The following is a 19587-nucleotide window of genomic DNA, read 5'->3' on the forward strand; positions in this document are numbered from 1 at the left end:
CCCCTAAATATGCACACAGAATATAGAAGTGAGGGAGGAAAACAGAGAAATGAGAAAAAGAGAGGGAGAAAGAAAAAAGAGAGGGAGCAAAGGAGTGGCTCCTGTAGTGTGTGTGTGTCCTCTAATGTCTTTGAGGTGTCCTGCCATCTTCAATAAGTCTATATGTTGACACCCGGATAGTCCACCTGCATGGAGCCTGCAGAGGGCCATCTGGACACCACACACACACACCACACACACACCCCACACACACACCCCACCCCCCCCACACACACACACACACCACACACACACACACACACACACACACACACACACACACACACACACACACACACATTATGCATGTGTTCAAAAGCACATGCTTTCATCTAATTGTATGACCTACACACACACCAAACCAGTCACCAGGTTTCATTCGACACACACTTGAGCATCAGTAAATCTGACAGATAATCATTTCTTTCTGACCTATAAAATTCAGTTGTGAAGCACAGAAACAACCCTGATGGAAACGGTATCATGACACAAAACGGCTCCTTCTCTAAGCATTAGAAACCCTGTAGATGGATGATGTCTCTGCAGAGAGACGGAGTGAGAGAGGAGTATTTGCAAAGTGATAGCTAAAAGCCTGATCAATCCGAGACAAAGTGAGATAGATAGTGATAGATAAAGAAAGAGGCCTGTTCTGATTCCTGTTTTCAAGGCGGCTGGAAACTGCAGCAGCTCAACACGCTTTTAATCCACTCTCTGTTCCCTTTTATTGTTCCGTAATTTATATTTCTTTATGAGCTTTAATAAGCCCTCTTTCCATCCACTCTCTGCTTCTCTTTCTCATTTTGTTTCCATATTCTGACCTGTCTGTTGGCTTTGAGACTCATCTGCCATGTCTCACCCCTTTGCATGCAAAGAGAAATAGTGGAATGCCGTCAGGCATGAAGGCGAGAAGTAGAGAGGTAACAGAGGAGGAAAAGGACAGGAAAACGGCAAAGAGAACAGCGATGGGAAGAGAGGAGGATAGGACAGGAAGAGTGATGGTAAGATGAGGAGCAGAGGCGGAGGAAGGTAGATGCTGGTACTCTCTGTCTGTCTGTTATAGCTGACTGGAGGACAGCAGGGGATAACAGTGGCTTGGAGGAGGAACAGGGTGGGGGGTTCATACCTGTCGATCATAGGCACCAACAGCAGGGAAGCTGATACAGGATGGATGGACGGAACAACCCGGTTGTTATCTGCCTTCAATCTTACAACATCACCACTGATAGAAACCAAAAACGACAGCACTGCTTCTAAAATCAGCCAATGTTTAAAGATTGTGAGAAGCTGAGCTCTGTAAAAGTCAGACAGAAGATGAATAATGGACTGAACTGCTTCCTGGCGACAAAAGGTGCTCCTGCTGGACTGAAGCAACTATTCAGAGACAACATCCTGGATATCAGATTTACCCAACCTGTTTCTCTGCCTGTCACTGACTCACCCTATTAAAGATAAGGCATACTGTTTCATGCAACATATCTACCAATCGGACTAAAAGCAGTATCATCTATAGCTGAAGAAATATCCCACTTTACCTTTCAGTATTTCAGCAGAGTGAGTCAACATGCTGCCTGAAATCTACTGCAGCAGCAGTCAGAAATTCTCCAGTTGGAAAATGAAAGTCTCTCGAGAAACATTAGATATGCCACAAATTTTGGATGGACTAAACAATAGCTTTATGCTTAAGCTTCTGTGTGTGTGTGTGTGTGTGTGTGTGTGTGTGTGTGTGTGTGTGTGTGTGTGTGTGTGTGTGTGTGTAGGAGGGAGACAGGCTCTGCAGTGTAAAGGGAGTATAGAAGGTCAACAAGGCAGAATAGGAGGATGGTACAGTCAGCAGAGAAGCAACAAAGACACTGCTGTCACAGGCTGGCACTGCTTATACACCCCGACACAGACACATCCAACTTCACCCCTCATCTCTGCCTTCGCTCACAGAGACAACACTATAAAGTCAGGGTCACTGGATTTCCCAACCTTCTTGATTTATGCTGCTATTTTTGCCAGGTACCTTTGCTAAAAGAGATAGAGACTTCTATATTCTGTAGTTTTTACAGTACTGATGTTTAGCCATTTTAATTTATTCTTTATTTTCTCAGTGTTCATTTCTACAACTGGTTGACAATTAAACATTCTTTAATAAGGTTTTGAGAAAAAGCAGCCTTCTAAGTACATGTGTATAGTCATATTGGTGCAAAATGGGTCTTGTGTCATTCCAGCTCAAAAATTATTATTAGTATTATATTGAGTGCCAAAGGTCTAAAAAAACTGTAGATAAAAACGTCTCATTCTAAGGTAACAAAATTATATACTAAAGAAAACATACCTATGACTATTATATCCCATTTCTGCCAATAGATCCTCATAAATGCTACACACTAGACCTTTAAATGTGCATAGAAAATAGAAATCCACACAAAGTTTTATACATGTATAAGTGATAACATGTATCTGGAATTTAAACATTGGTGTTTGGTGGTGGCAGTGAATCCAAAGTGATGTCAAAAACATGTGGACGCACTACGACTGCACAAGTTTCCCACAGTCGATTACACAAACCCAAGTGAGCCAAACGCTGTGCTACACAACGGGCAGGGGAAGCCCACGTTATTTTTTTTTAAGCGATGATAAAATTCATCATCACAAGTGAGGAGGATAATGAGGTGAGATAATAGCTGTCATGCTGTAATCCAGAGTCAGCGCTCTGTGCAGCGGAGTAATGCAGGATCCGGGCAGTCAGTCAACGAGCTAATAGGATGGGACGAGCACAACGCCAGCCAGCCACGATGCCAACATGACACAATGCAGCTCACTAAGGCTGCCTGCAGGGGACACATAAGCACACACACACACTACGCTGCTTGTTTTCTCCTCCGTCATCCCCTGCGCTCTCTCTCTCTCTCTCTCTCTCTCTCTCTCTCACTCTCTCTCTCACATACACACACACACACACACAACCACACTCTCCATCCTTCTGTGTTTGTTTCTCTCTCTTCATCCCTCCATGCCCTTTCACCCACTTCCCTCTCTCTAATTCGCTGCTGTCCATCATCTGTGGTGGCCCTGGGCGAGCGGGCTGATGTGGCTCCAGAGGCTGATGGACGATGCAGCAGCTCGTGGGTCAGATGACTGTCTCTTATAGGACAGAGGGGAGTGTGTTCAGTGTTTCCCTGTAATCTAAAATATCTGCAGCTTCGTGTTTTTGCTGACTCTAACAGACAGCTGACATCCTCTCGAGGCAGGGAAGCTACCACCAGCCACATTCTGACAGAGCTTTGTCAGCTTTACTAAAGACTCCAGTAGGTACTACAAAGAAGAATATACATATTTGGGATTAATCAACCCTGTGGCAGGTGGATGGAAATCTTGCACTGTATGTCACAACATGAAAAAGATGATTTATGTCTCTGAAACGCTCTGACCTTCAGAAAATGGGACCGATTTAGTTTGTGAAAAGCATCGTTTTAAGAACAGCAGTTTCTCCGTAGGACACACCACAATGTGATAGGATGATGATAACAATGCCATGTGAACTACACTTGCTTATTGATATCTCTGTCCTCTTTCATGAGAACTAACCTGTCATTTACTGAAATTAAGAAGCAACCACAAAAACACAAATCCTAGCAACATGAAACAAATCCGCCCAAAACAAAGAAGAGTTGAATCTGACTCAATTGTCCCTCCCAGCTCCCTTACAGTTTTACACTCTATGAAAACAACAGTGTCGGATTGATGTGAGACTTGTAACGGCAAGGAATCTGTTAGGTGATCTGATAGGTTGTAGGACGTTAAATGAAATATGAAGAATGTAACTTCTTTGTCAAATACAAAACAAAAGAGTCAATAAGGGTTTTTTGTTTTAAATTTATGGTAAATAGCTCTGAGAGTCACTGCCTCAAAACCGATAACATACAGTCTCAGATAACACGCAAAGGCTATATTCGCCTTTCAAGATTGTTCTCCACCAGCATTTAAACAGCCAGTGAGGCTCTTGGTGGACCTTATAAGACAATTAATATTGTTTTTTTCTTTTCAGTTGTCACCCATCTTCACGTGGGACTTCTGTTTGCATGGCCTGGTTGGAGTGTAACCAGGCAGTGAGGTCCAAATTTTTAAATCTGAGGCATGATCAACTCCAATATACAGCAAATAAACCAAACTTTGACAGTGCTCATATACCAAAAATCAGTGCCTTCAGGATGGTTGATGAGGTGAACTAGAGAGTAAAATCACTATGCAGACAAACAGGGTGCTATTCAAATTTCGTTTTTTTTTAATATATAATAGCAGACAAGGAAGGAGGGTGGATGAGTGAGGAGAAAAAACTTCTTGAATGGACATTATTGTCTGGCCTTACAGCCAGAGACAAAAAGCCCATTTAATGAGAAGAATAATGGACAGAAGGGAGAAGGAGAGAGGCAGATATACAGTCATAGAGGGGAGGGACAGTATACAAAAGATATGGATGAAAAATCACAAGTTGTAAAGCCTCTAACCTCGCTAACACTGTGAAAGGAGAAGGAACGCCAACAGGAGAAAGAAAAGAAAAGGGTAATAAGAAGGTAGACAGTATTAGTTTGAAAGAGGAGGGGCAGAGGGAGGGAGGAGACAAAGAGACAAGAGTCAACCAGAACGCTTGTTTACTCTCATTTCCTCTGAAATAACTGTCAACAAAACACATATGTAAATGTGGAAAGTGCAAAGACTGTAATTATCTACATTAACAGCATCAATTTTCAGTAATTATGATAATGATTAGCATACACATTCACAGCTCCATTTGTTATTTAAATGTAGTCCTGAGGTTCTTAACACTGTCCTATTTTCTCCGTGTCATTTATTGCTGCAGAGTTGGAATTAAACAGCAGCGGTCAAATGGGGGAAAAACAGGAAAATCTATCAGATATAAAGACAGAACGACTCTTAATGGATGAATGCTGCAGCTTCAACAAGGTTTCTGAAAATGGGTTAAATGTTTACAGTGTAGAAATCTGGAAATTGGAAAACCAGATAGATAAAAAATTTAAAAAAAAATCTAGATAGATAGATTTAAACAGGGTGCAAAATTAACTTTTTAGTCCACAGGCCAGTGAATGTTCAAATTCTATCCATAGATTACCATTGTTGGGCTTTTTTCTGGTTAATGAAGCAAATCTACCAGCTACTTGCATATTTTACCAGCATTTGTCTGGTGGCTGGTAATAATTTTGTACCCTGTATGAACATGGGTGTAAACAGTGCTGGTTTTTACAAGTTTTTACACATTTACACACACACACACACACACACACACACACACACACACATACATACACACACACACACAAAATGCAAATGTTTTATGAAGAAGGAAATACATTTAAAAAGGATACACGTAATCTGAGGTGTCCCTCTGGTTTAGGGCTTAAGACGCTTTGAAGTTGACTGGCATGGACATTTTTTAAACAAAAGGAAAGCTAGTAAGTAACAGCAGTATTTATGGTTCGCACAGTTCAGAGGGCTGCCCCACGTTGACACAACCATGATCACCCATGATGATGATGACTTGTGCCGTCAAACACAGTGAAAAGGTCCTATAACTGATCCTTTACTAGATTTGTGTTTAAGCCCTGGGAGCGATTCAAACTTTCCCATGATTTGTCCAGTCGGCATTAGACAAAGCAGGAGTGTATGCTGGTCCAGCCCTTGTGTCAATGAAAGCACACAGCAGGGACAAACATAAGAAATCTTCGAACAGACAGTAAAGACGTCTTTTAAGCTGATCAGAAAATGAAATCAGAGTTTTGCTTCTCTTGGTCAGGTCAAAAGTATCTCCTCACACTGACAGGAAAAATTCCTGTTGCGTCTTTCTATGAACGCCGCGGGGACAGATTCATTATGTCACTCATTATCAGCAGCAGAGTTAATCCTGCTGATGGCAATCTCAAGCTGAACAGATCAATCTCACTGTTTAATGAGATGTAATCCTCTCTGCCAATTCCCTCTTGTCACTCATAGAAACTGAAACCACATGCACACACAGAGGCACACACAGGCTCAAACACACACACCCACGTGCACACACACGCACACACACAGACGACTAGCAGAGGAGAACTTTGAAACCGTACAAAGTTTTTCCCGTAACAATGAGACATCTTCAATTCAGATTAATTTACATTCTCCGACATCATATTCAACTTTTCCACAACTTTAGAGGTGAAATTCGAGCTCAGCCTCATTTGCAGTACAACATAATCTGAAATGCTCCATTCCTCAAAGAGAGCTGGCACTCAGGGATTTATTTGGGCTCTACATTTTAATTCAGTTATTATTTTCATTTGCTTAAAGTTGCCCTCTGCTTTCTTCTCTTTGTTCCCACAGTGAGATGTTTGAGCTTCACTGTGCTGAATGATGTATGTGCAGAGCTTGAGTTCTCATTACAAATCAGATTTTAAGGGGCGGGGCCTATGAGTTTAATTTGTGGCATCAGAAATAGTTTGGAAGTCAATCTTGATCCAGTTTGCAACTTCTACAAGTGTGATGTAGATGAAAATGGACTTTACAGTGATGTAGGAGATATCTTGTGAAACGTTTAGAAAATTATTCTAATGATTCTGTAACGTTTAATGAGGTAGAAGGAGTCGATGCATTTTTAAGGATTTTAATGTGGAAATTATACTTTTGTTTGTGGAAAAAAACATATTTGACACACATTATTGTTCCAAATAGACTATTTGTATATACATGCCTGGAGGGGATCCACACTTATGTTGCTAATGTAATGTCTGTCATTATTAGAAAGCTGTGGAAATAACAGAAAAGAGTCTGTAGAAGTAGTAGTAGCTGGCAGTACATGATTATGACTAAGTTAATTTCATGCATAAAAGATAAATTAAACATACAAAAGATCCTCATTCTGTATTTATTCTGTGTATCTCTTCACAGCTACTGAACTGTCACTGCTCTACTGTATGAAGGCTTTGTGTCTCAGGAGAGGAGAAAGAGGTGGAAAGGAAGAGACAGAATAGAAGATGGATAGGATATGAGCTCTCTCTCACACACACACACACACACACACAAACACACACACACACACACACACACACACACACGTAGCCACTTTCCCTCCTCTGATTGGAGTCAATTAATATTGCATCATGTGGGCAGCAGAGGAGAGAAGACAGTGGGGAAAATAATCTGAGCCAACACACTGATACAGCAGCTGGCTGTTTACCTGAAGGCTCTGAACACATACTGAATGAACTGTGGTCACCAGCGACGGTTCCTTCAGCTGTCACACAAATGTTGTTGTTGAAATGTGGAAATATGGCGCACAAATAAATAATAATAATGAATTAGCTTAGAGGGAGAGGAGAGGTTAGCAGCTATAAGAGGAATAAATTCACTTCAATTCACACGTCTTTCTGGAACTAATTCATATGGGGCACACTGCTACCTTACAGTAATAGCAGAGGCAGCAAAACACGACACCAAACATAAATTATACAGCACATGTACATTCTCAAAAACTCGTATACGGACTAAGCAGACTGATACTAATTAGTTATAATCAGATTTTCTGAGGCTCTGGGGAATTTTGACATTTCCATTCACCTTTTTTTAACTCAATACACCATAACTGGCAATATAAATCTCTCTCTCTCTCTCTCTCACACACACACACACACACACATAAACTATCAGAGGCATGGACACCGCAGCAACTGTTAAAACAGATCTACAAACAAATTACTCGACTGTTTCATGTGGAACGTGGCAGATTGTTCTGCTGAAGTTTCTGGCCTCTCCTGTGCTGCTTTCTCACAGCACATATTTGTTACAGTAAACAAATCCCTCGGTAAGACCAAAACCAACAGTGTGTTAGTCTGTCTTCAGTACTTTCTAACTTCCTGTCTGTGGCTCTTCCAACTGAAACCTCACAAATATATAGTGTTTGAAAAAAAAAAAAAGCATCAGTAAGTCCTGAACGCTGCTCACTGCAGTTTTTAACAAACCAAACTCAAATAGGAGGAAATAGAAAATTTGTCAATGGGAGATGAATCCACATTTGGTGCTCTAGTGAATATTTGGGGCAGCAGGATGGTGTATGAGGGACTGAGTCAAAATAAACTGCAGTTTGTGTGTTCATGGTAATGAAGGAAAATGGCAACAGTGTGACTCACTGATGTGATTTTTATAGTTTTTGGACAACAATGGAGCTCTATGTATTGATACACACAACAATACTTGTTTGTAGGATACATTCATTGCTGGTTTGTTTTGGGGTTTTTTTTAAATGGGATTTATTGACAATAAGAAAAATATAGAATAGACGTCTCTTTGGTTTAAGTTGATTTCCTCAAAAATATATAAAACAATACTGCATCGATCATGTTTTGGCTTCTTTTACAGGAGATACTTCCACTAGTTTGGACATTACCATATCTGGACAAGTTAGGGAGGAGCTATTATGATTGGATTTGAATAAGAATGGGTCTAGACACCATGAATCTCACTTGTCAATCACAAGGTAGCAACACACTAAAGCATACATCGCATAAACTCATCAGGAAACTAAATAAAGTGAGAAGAATTTTCTCATTAACTGGTGCAGAGTGCAGGTTTAAGGCACTTCCACATTGGCTCCACTTGTACAGTTTATGGTGACAGCACAGACAGACAGACAGACAGACAGACAGACAGGCAGACAGGCAGACAGGCAGACAGACAGCACTGTTACCACAACAGAAGAGTTTAACAGAGCTTGTGATGGGCTGCACCATCCACTGACACACAAACTGCATGTGAAACAGACACACACACTGTGACATGAAGCTGAGGAGGAGAGGAGACAGAGGGGAAGAACAATGGGCCACTCCTTCTGGTCTGCATCAGAGAGGACGAGAGAGGAGAGGAGTCTATCATCTCTGACTCCTTACTCCCTTCGCTGAGGGGAGGAGAACCTGACCAGGCAGAAGTAAAGAACGGTACAAAGAGAGAAAGAAATAAGAAGTGTGAAAGATGAGGGGGAGAAAAGAGAGAGAGAGAGAGAGAGAGAGAGAGAGAGAGAGAGAGTGAGTGCATTAATGTGAATGTGTGGGTGAGGAGAGAAAGAGAGGCTGGACAAAGGAGGAACTGACAAAATGTAAGCAGGAGAGAGAGCGGGGGATGGTTGGACGGGATGGAGCGATGTATAAAGTGATGCAGAGGGGGCGGGGCTCGAAGTGTGTGTGTGTTTGTGTCTGTGTGTGTGTGTGTGCATGTGTATGTGTGGAGGTATATTTTCCCTGCTAAAAGCCTTGACTGGATGTTGTGCACATGGAAACATACTGCCTATTCTCTACAGGCCCTAATCTCACACACACACACACACACACACACACACACACACACACCATTATGTCTGAGTGACACATTTACTGTATAAACCACAAGATCTAAACATACAGTTATATACACACCATAGTCACTAGTATTATAGATGCATCAACACAATATTACCTCACAAATATAGTGAGCACACAGCATACAGACAAGAATATTACATACCACAACATTAATACTGTATGAACATATACAAGCACTCACTCTCACACTGAGGTTCATCACATTTCATTAGAACACTGTACTCTCATGCAGACTTGTGTCAATATTTGAGACAATGTTCTTCTGACTGGATAACTGAGCTCTCAGCAGTGAAAAACCTCGACAACAACACCAGTTTCCATCCTGCAGCCTCTACGACACCGTTTATAGTGTGTGTTACAGTTTTTATTTTCAAAAGCCAAACATAATAGCATGTGAATTTTAGATCATTTTTAGCTGCTGCACTTAACTCCAGGGTCCAGGTGCTTAAAACTAAACCTGTGCGTACGCACAAAGACAGAAACATGCACACAAATTATTTTTGGTAGATTTATGACTGGAGCTACTCTCTTTCTACATGACTGAAGTTTTACAGACTGCTGTGTGAACTGCAAAAATAATAACACAATCAGAAAAACTGGTGAACAACCTTAACAATGTTATACTATAAGGTTATGACTCTGTTACCTTATATTTACTCTGTTCCTAATAATACTGCCTGCAGCTGGCTCTAGAAGTCTGCATCTCATTCTCGCTGTGAATTATTTGTTAATACATTTATGTGTGCTAAAATATGGGTTAGGTTTAATAAGGTGTATGGATATTTTTTTTGTATATGCATTGTTTATAGATCTGCCCCCTGGACTTTTTCCCAATACAGGAATAAAAAAAAAAAAAAACTGAACCTCTCTCATGCCAACTGATCCTTCAAGCCATCTCCTCCACCACATTTCAGCCAAAACAAATCAACATTTTGACATTTCCAGGAGCAGGGGTCATTGCAGCGTTACAATTCCATGCTTGTTCAATTCTTCATTTTCTTTAAAATTAAAAATGTAGTGCAAAAGTAAGTAAGTTAAAAGACCAGTGTGTAGGATTTAGTTGCATCTAGTAGCATAATAGTAGATAGATCGTAACTCCCTGTCTTGTTTCAACTCTCTAAAATAATTACCGTGAGCTAGTATATATCTGGTGTTAGACATATAGTTGGGCTCCCGTTCATTATTATCCGAGTCTCTCAACAAGGCCCAATATGAGTTGAATCACAAACCTTAAAGTTTTGCAGGCAAAATAAACCAACAAGCACTTGAACCAAACATGCAAACCAATTTAACATTACTCAACCATTCAAAACAAGTTCGGAAGAAAGCAACATTGATCTATAGACCTAATAAAAACTACCACAGTTACAGCGAGCAGTGACTAACGCACCACCCTGAAGACAACCGACGTGATACATTTCATTCCTCTTTAAAAAGCTGCTATATGTTCAGGTTTGTACAGGAAAAAAACGCATTATGCAGAATGAATATGACTGTAGCAGAGCGGTTCTGGGGGCTTTCCTGACATATTTAGGGTAGGAGGAAGCACATGATCTCTCACAAGCGTGTAAAAATGCCCCTTTCTCCTGCAGCCTTCCAATTTTTTATACTTCTCCTGTTCGTGTTCCCTCTGCCCTCGTCATCTTCTGCCTTCTGGCTCTGCTCTTGATTTCTTCCTCCTCCTCTCTTTCACCCACTTTCTCCCCTCTCATTCACACTCCTTCTTCTTTGCTGTGCCTTGCCTTTCTTCCTTCCCTCTCCTTATTTTCTACTTCAGCTCTGCCCTCCATCTGTTTCATTCTCATTTCCCACCTCTCCTCTTCCCGCTCCGTCTCTCTGATAATTTTTTGGCTTCCCTTCAGCTCTGCTCTTTTCTTTCCCAATTTCCTCTCCCGCCCGCCTTCTCCTCCCTTCTCGTTTTCTCTCTCCTCCCTTCTCGTTTTCTCTCTCCTCTCACTCTGCCCTCTCTTCCTCGTCTTCTACTCCTGTGCAACCTTGAAGAAAATGGATTATAGACGGAGAGGGAGGGTGGGCGGGAGGGACGTATGTAGCTGAATGTAGCTTTTGTGTTCAAATACTCTTTTTACAATAAGGGAACCAAACACGTGTGTTACTTTCTGTCCTCCTCTTTTCCCTCTAGCTGTTAAACAACAAGGTGGCTGGAGCACAAGTAATATCAATATATTAGCCACAAGCTTTAGAGATGATATAATCTACTTTCTGAACTGAGCAACAGGCCCTGTGATAGAAAACAGCATTAATATGTGCTCTTTATTTCTCATGCAGACGTACAGTAAGGTATGTCAGCATTAATGCTAAGTTATGCATTCATTCCTCCATGATCTCTTGCCTGCTAGACGTGTGTGTGTGTGTGTGTGTGTGTGTGTGTGTGTGTGTGTGTGTGTGTGTGTGTGTGTGTGTCTATTAATAGTGAGTGAGGTAAGCTGCTTGCCACAGTCAAAGGCTGTAATGGTCAACATTGCCCTCATGACCTACTTTACACAAACTGCAGCACCCCATACACCAGGAAACATGGTGCCTGTGTGTGTGTGTTAGACAGAGAGAGATACTCAGATAAAGTACCATCTGCTGTGCTGTCTCACTGTCAGTTAAGACTTGTATAAGACTGATGGGTGACAACCCTTTTTGCTGATGTGGCTGCAAATCCGAGGACCGTATTTCTGCAGAAGATGTGAGAGCTCGCCTTAAAAATTGTTTTATTTTTGGCCTTTTGCCATGTCTGACATGGCAGTCTACTGTATGCTTCACAGATGTGTCGGGCTTTGTTACACCCAGAAAGGGGAAACTCTACAAGGCTGTTACAAATCTTAACAAGTGCTGGGAAACACACTGCTGCGATACACTATGGAGAAAAAGGACGACACTATGAGGTATGTCAAAGGTACAATACACAGATCTATTTGGTTGAAGTCTGGGAAGGTTTGGGGTCATTGTTACAGAAGAGAGGACACAAACTGCAGTCTCAGGTGATGTCGCACACTGCACCCAATCATAACTCATGATCGGTTACAAATTCCCACGGGTGAGTTTACAGTTATACTCAGTGTTTAAATACTTTCTGAATAACATATTTTTATTATTTTACTTGAACGTAATAAGATTAAAGATCAATTCAGGTTTTCCATTGTTTTACAAGAGAAAGTAATTAACCTGGTTGTAGGAGCACCTTTGTCAATCATCTCTCTCTCTCTCTCTCTCTCTCTCTCTCTCTCTCTCTCCCTCTCTCTCTCATTTCATGTCTGCCTCTTCACTGTCCCTAGCCAATAAAAACAAAAATGCCCCAAAACCTGGTTGTAAATATTAATACCATAAAGATATTCCTTTAGACTCATGCAGCCCGATCACACCACCACACCTAGGGGACAAAACCAAATTCTCTCGCCTCAAGGTCAAAAACTACTTCCATTAAACAAGATGTAAAATGGCTACAACAGTTTACAACATGTATTAAATTAACCATTTAAGGTTCAATAACAAAATGACATCCATAGCCTGTTTATCGTTGTGCCCACAGTGAAAACAGCCTTGTCTGAAAAGCACATTATCAACATGATACATAACAAATAATATGGAGAACACTGTTCTCCCCCTGGCAATATTTCCATGCTTTAATATACTGTAAATGTGTCTTTGTGTGCAAAGTAAATGTTTCTAAGCTTTATGCTCCAGGATACAACACATGACATGTTCATGCTGTGCGTCACAGTTTCTCTCATCATTCATATTAAATGATATTAGCTGATCTGCACCAGGCTTTGTATGAAAGAGAAACATTTTTTCATTAGTCTATAATCACCTAAGTATAAGAATTGTTGTTGGTTTGTTACCTTAGAATGAGCAGTTTTTATCTACAGAGGGAGCAGGTCCTCTTGCAACAACTGTAGTTTCTCCTAAACACAGCATATTCAGTTGGTTTGCTGCAACTTAACCCCAAATGACACTTAATCCTCCACACTGGTCCTACTACAGTAGAAACTGTGGAGCATTTACAACAAACTGGATTCATAGTTTCCTTAAGTAATTTTGATTGTGACCCTTGCTTGCACTCCTAGTGATCCTTTTTATGTAACAAACTCACTTTGCCATTGTCAATAAAGTCATTTAGGGGTGGATAGACTGATTGGAACAAGTCTGTGTTTGTATCTTTTCATTATCTCAGGAGTTTTGTAGAAACATTCCCAGAAACGTGGAAACACACAATCTCCGCTCCTGCACCCAGGGTGTGTGTGTGTTGACTCACGGCAAATTAGGTTTGCTCTATATTTTTGGGGTTAGTCATGAAAGATTAATGTGAAGGGGAACTCTATATAGGCCAGTGAGAGCTGCAGCTTTAATGTACTTTAATGTACTGTACTCTGCTCTGCTGGGGGACAGCAGGGAGCCTAACAGGGATGTAAGATTGTGACGTGGTTTGGTTTTGGAGTCAAACTGTCTCTTGGTTTTATATTCACTCTCTAACTGGCTCAATAATTCACTTGTTTTTTGGAGAGGGAGAGAGGAAGAGATCCACTCTCTTCCAATTAGTTTTTTTCCTCTTTTATACTCTCCCTCCGGCTTCACTTCACTTTATGTTTTGCTTTCTCTTTGCCTCTCCCAGCATTCATCTACTCTCTCCCTTGATATTCTATCCATCAAGCAATGTAAAGTGAGTTTGTATCAATGCTTTATGAAACTTCTGTAATGCAAGATAATTACTTCCCTAAGATATGATATGATTCACTTTATTTATCCAGAGAAAAACTGTTAGGAAAGGTGCAAATATACAGTACTGACCAGAATCAGTCTTCACTTAACAATATGGCCTTTATCATCACTGCTGCATTGTCAGCATTCACGTTTGTCTTTGCAAAGAGTTGTAACTCACAACTTTAAAGTTTCCAAAATGCAAGATGGATTTCTTTTACAAAGCAGCATCAACACAGACTCCACAAGGCTATGGTCACCATATGTTTTTTTATTTGTATAACTGTCTGGGGCCAGGTAATTTAATCAGCAGTGAAACCTATTGGGCTCTATCTTGCACTCAGCGCAATTGACTTTGTACACTGGCGCTTGTATAATTCCTATTTTGCACTAGACGCACATTGGAATTTTCCCTCGACCGATGCACGTCCTTAAATTAGGGAATGAACTTGCGCTCCGGGGGGCGGTTCAGCGAAAAGAGGAGGCGTGTTCCGGCGCAAACGTTCCCTTGTGCTATTTTGCTGTTTCAGAAAACAATTCCGCCACAGACCAGGAAAAACCTAGTCAAACCCGGTTTGCTGCAGGAACGGGTGGTCCTCCGGTGTGTAGTGGGTCTGGATCCTCTGCACCTTGGTGTTTGCGCCGCTCCCTCCTCAGCTGGCCCTTGCGCACTGCTCGGCCCGTGCGCACCGCTCCCGAGGCCAGGGTCTTATTCCTGCGGAGCTGCGTTACATTGTTTTGATTTATTGTATGGCTGTGTTACATTTATTTCATGTCAATAATGTCACTTCTCGGTCTTTTACGGCCCTGACGAGAACGTCGGTCTCCTCGGCTGTGAACCGCTCCTGGCGTGCGCCTGGCAACTCCGCCGTTATAATAGCAATCCGCCATGGAACAAGCGCGCCTGCTTTTAAAGGGAATGTGAGATGACGCTCTGATTGGTTTATTGCACGTTACGCCCAAACCACACCTATGACTAATGTAGCTACTTCAGACCAACCCATTTTAGATTTGCGCCGGGCGCAAGAGTCATTTATCCCGCCGGCATAATAGCAACAGCGCCCGAGATCCGCCCACAAAGCTTCTTGCGTTTTGCGTTTGATACTTGCGTTTCAGATCGGCAAGATATGGCCCATTATGTCATTATACAAACAAGCTTTGAAAATACTGGATCAGAAACGGATACCAAATAGCACCATTGTAAGATACAATACCAAAGTTAAACTATGGCTTAAATAAAGGCAAACCTGTGGCATACACATTTTATTCTCCTTCTTTTGTTCTTAATTGTCGTTTTCAGTCATTGTTCTAAATTGTTGTTTTTCATCATTTTTGTCTTAATTACTGTTTGTAGTGGTTGTTTGTCAGTCTGTTTAATTGTTAGTTTCTATTCCTGTATTAGAGTGTTGTATTTTGTGTTTTTTCTATTTAAAAGCTAAACCAGGGACTGCAAATTATCTATGGCTAGAGGTCCTGCATCAGTTGCATTTTATTTGAATGGCACAATGCCTAGGCCTACTTGTATTGTCCTTCTTTTATTAATAAATTAATAATAAATTAATAAAATACAAAATGAGGAATACATTTTGAAGCACTGCACGTCGTCTGTGGTTATAAAGCAACAATATGCAGGGCGATTTGCCAATTTCAAGGAACACGTGTGATGTATCCACAACCATAAAACCTGAAGCACAGAATAGTGACTGTCTTCAAGGCTGTTAGTGGGGTTAAGTTGGTAGTCTCAAGTTCCCGCAGTGGCCCTGATGTAAAAAAAATACTTTCCCACATGCTTTATGTCCTTTTCAGAGCGATATTACAAAAAAAGCTATTTCCTTCCTACTCAAAAATGTTCCATAATATATATAATAAAAATTCTTGAGTGATTGAACATCTTTTCCACATGTCTTGTTTTCTTCTCTAAGCTTACATACCTGCAGCATTTCTTGACACATGAGAGTATTTATTAGAAAAGGGCACAATATTCCATTTTATTATTGACCCCTGGAGATTTGCTGACTTTCAAGGTTGCGTTTGACAGTTTGGACTATTTGCAGCTTTAAGGCTTTAAAACTGCGCTTGGACCAGAAAGTGACGATAAAAAACGCAGTGATGGGTTCAACCATCCTGACGTTGTTTTATTGGGCTTTACCTAATTAAATTAACCTGCTGAGAGAACAGTTAACATCCCTTCGAAGGTCCACATTAATCATCATCATTATCATCATCTCGCCCCTAGTCCACACACGTGCGCAACCATGTGAAGGCACTGAAATGCACAATGGATATAGACACACATGGATGAACACACAACCCCGACTGTATAGTAGATAAAGTCTTATGCACATACACACAAATGGGTGAGCGGTTCATATATATAATCAAGCACGACTGTATGAATCCAACCAAAACAAAAAGCCTCTCTGTTCTCCTCTGGCACCATTTATCCCACATTTCTTCTGTAGCTTTTCAGTTTAAAGGAACATACCAACAAATAATCTCTTACATCAATGAACCGTTGTGAAGCAAGAATGGTAATGGAAGCTCCCTTAGCTGTATTTCAATCTTTGCTTTGTTTAGATTTACACAAAATGTAAGCAAATCAAATTTCGTGTATCTTGTTAGTGATCTTCTGGCATCTTTGGTGCTTGTACCATATTGAATTTCCCATACTGAATCAGCATCAGTCCCAGAAGCAGTTCATCCTCCACCTCATTTTATTTTGCCTCGACTTTCCAAGCATTAAGAACTACTGATTATCAGAGGTCAATATCTATCTCCTTATACCTATAATCCCTGGTGTGAGTGGGTCATTTCCTGTTGTTGGTTTGGATTACATTGGGTTCGCTCCAAAACCTCTTTCCACTGCACTTTTTCATGGCACACAAAATAGCACATGGCACTTATGCTGACTTTAAATGATGGCTCTGTGTGGCAAATAAAAAAATACCTCCTGTACAAACCGCATTATGACCACCACACAGACTGATCAACACATACATCACATGTCTTGTAGTGGTTGAAACCAAATGGAAAAGGTACCGTACTATCCCTGCCAACACTTAAAGGTTGCAGAATGATGAAGTCCTACCTGCTGCTGTTTGATGATCAGCTGACAGAGATTTAACGTGAGATTCTGATTCCTGCCAACCATGTAAGCGTCTTCCCTGCCCTTGCCAGTGCCGCTACATAACAATCAATGTACTGGGATAAGAGACTATATTAGACTTCATCAGGCCTCTAGGTGTCAAAAAACTCACGTTTGAAGTGACATCTTCAAATATCTTGTTTTGTCTAAAAAGAAATTCAGTCCACTGTGATATAAGACTGATACAAGCTGAAACTAGTAAACTACTGATTATTCTTGCTTGATTAATGATTTAAACTAAAACCCAGAATCAAAGTTGTTGTCAATTTATTTTCTGTGAATTGATTTTCGGTTAGTGAGCTTAATTGTTTCAGCAAATTTCTAAACCAAACTCAAAGTAAAAAAATAAAGCGTAAACTTGGCAAACTTTTAACTCCTTGGAGAAGAAAGAACTGAACCAAGTTTATGAACACAGCAAGTCCGTTCCAATGCTCCAACTACAAAAACTGTCAGGAAACAGAAATGCTGATATAAAGGAATCATTGTTCCAGAGCTCAAACTGCAAAACAACAAGCTTCATACAGTATGATGCAGCAGATACTGCATGTGTCCAGGATTCATTCATTTCCCTACACGCTGATGCTGTGGCAGGTGATTGCTCTTTGGTGTAGAGTACAGGCTTTCTCTGTGTCATCTTCTAAAAGGATACATGCCACGCTGCAGATTATATTATAAAAAGAGAGTTGAAACTGCTACTTCTTATTCTACATCAGTATGTAAATCAAAGCTTTATCAGCCAGCGGTCGTGTATTCCTTTGACATCTCTCCCCTTTTTCTCCCTCGTTCATCTTCTCTCATCATCATTCTGTTTGTGTTTCTATTCTCCACCTCTGCTGCTTTCTCCCTCCCACAATCACGCTTTCTTCCTCTCATCATCCTGACGAGGGGTCTATTTTCTACCCTGTTGTTTTTCTCCGTGATGTATAAAACAACATTTGCTGTAGTATGACTCCTTTGCAAAAAAATGTAGAGGACAGATGACTAGGGATCGGGTTTGTGAGCATTAAATCTAATCTGAATCCAGTTCCGAATCCCTTATTGAATGCTTTTAGGCAGGATTTCACTCAGTATCAAACCAAAATCACAGAGACTACTGTGCAGAAAGGGTGCACCATATATTTAGTCACTTCTCTGTGACATTCATTAACCCTCCTGACTCATTTTTCTTTTTGCTGCAGGGGAAAATGGTCTTTGCTCCTCACTGTGGGGCTGTGCTACAGCTGCAGAAGTGAAAACAACACATTGGAAATATTAATTCTACCTTATCAATTAAATATATTTCAGATTTTTCTACATGTGTGATTCACTTAACCTTAGCTGAAGGCTAGCTTTATACTGCACTGCTACAGGCCACAGAGCACAGAGTAACACTGGCAGCAGGCTGAGCACGAGCACATCTCAAGTTGTCAAAAATGCTGCAAGTTCTCATTTTAACATGATGGGCTGCAGATAAATATTCAATCACTTGTCATTCCTCCCTTTCTTGTGACATCCCTCCGGCAAATATTGCATTTCGCACTTGTTGCAATGACTTCAGTTAAGTTTACCCACTCCTTGGAAAACTGCATTTGCTCATGTTTGTATTCACCAGTTTTATTTTGTTGCAGATGCCTGAAGTGTCAGAAAGAGGCAAAAGGCTGCAATCAAACGCGGGCCGCTGCGGTAAGGACTCAGCCTGGGGAGTGAGCTCTACCAGGGGAGCTACTGGGGTGCCCTGTGAATGAAAGATTTGATAAGGGATTTGTTGGCCACAGAGCTCAACAAATCTGGGTATCTTACTAACGTGGATCCGGATCCAAAATAGAACTGTAAATCATGAATTAGACTCAGACATCTGGATGAATAAACTCTATTCGAAGAACTTTCTCCATCAACAGTATCGTCTCAGATTTTGAATCTCTTTAACCCACAATTCTTTTATACGTTTTTTTATTCACCTTCTTTTTCCTTTCAGTTCAGCTCAGTGTTAGTCTGTACATCTATCCATCCCCTCCCCATCCATGCTAGTCATGTATTTTTCCTTCACACACTCTCTCAATCACTTATGTTTCTTTCTTCTTCACTCTGCCGACTCCACATACTTGTTTTAAGTCTTGAGATGTCCATCCATCTCATCACTTTGCCTCACGACTCCTCTTCCACTCCATCCATCCCCTCCCTCTACCCATCGACTCTATCTTCCCACTACATCTCTCACTTTCTCCAGCCCATCCTTTTCAGTCACTTGCTGCAGTGTGTGTGTGTGTGTGTGTGTGTGTGTGTGTGTGTGTGTGTGTGTGTATCCTGCAGCTTGCAGCTGTGTCTGTGGCCTTG

General features: G+C 41.0%; 1 protein-coding gene and 1 long non-coding RNA gene across 4 annotated transcripts in view; one reads left to right on the plus strand and one right to left on the minus strand.

Moving 5' to 3' along the window:
* The window catches only part of LOC127376909 (nucleolar protein 4-like), a 160205-nt gene that overhangs the window by 32231 nt on the left and 108387 nt on the right, over window positions 1-19587 (minus strand). The gene's annotated exons all lie outside the window — the stretch shown is intronic.
* Window positions 11947-19094, plus strand: LOC127376953 (uncharacterized). Its single transcript, XR_007887586.1, has 3 exons — window positions 11947-12117; window positions 12197-12316; window positions 18882-19094. It is a non-coding gene; the product is annotated as an uncharacterized LOC127376953 (long non-coding RNA).

Source organism: Dicentrarchus labrax, unplaced genomic scaffold (genome assembly GCF_905237075.1).
Source record: "Dicentrarchus labrax unplaced genomic scaffold, dlabrax2021, whole genome shotgun sequence".
NCBI classification, from domain to species: Eukaryota; Metazoa; Chordata; class Actinopteri; family Moronidae; genus Dicentrarchus; species Dicentrarchus labrax.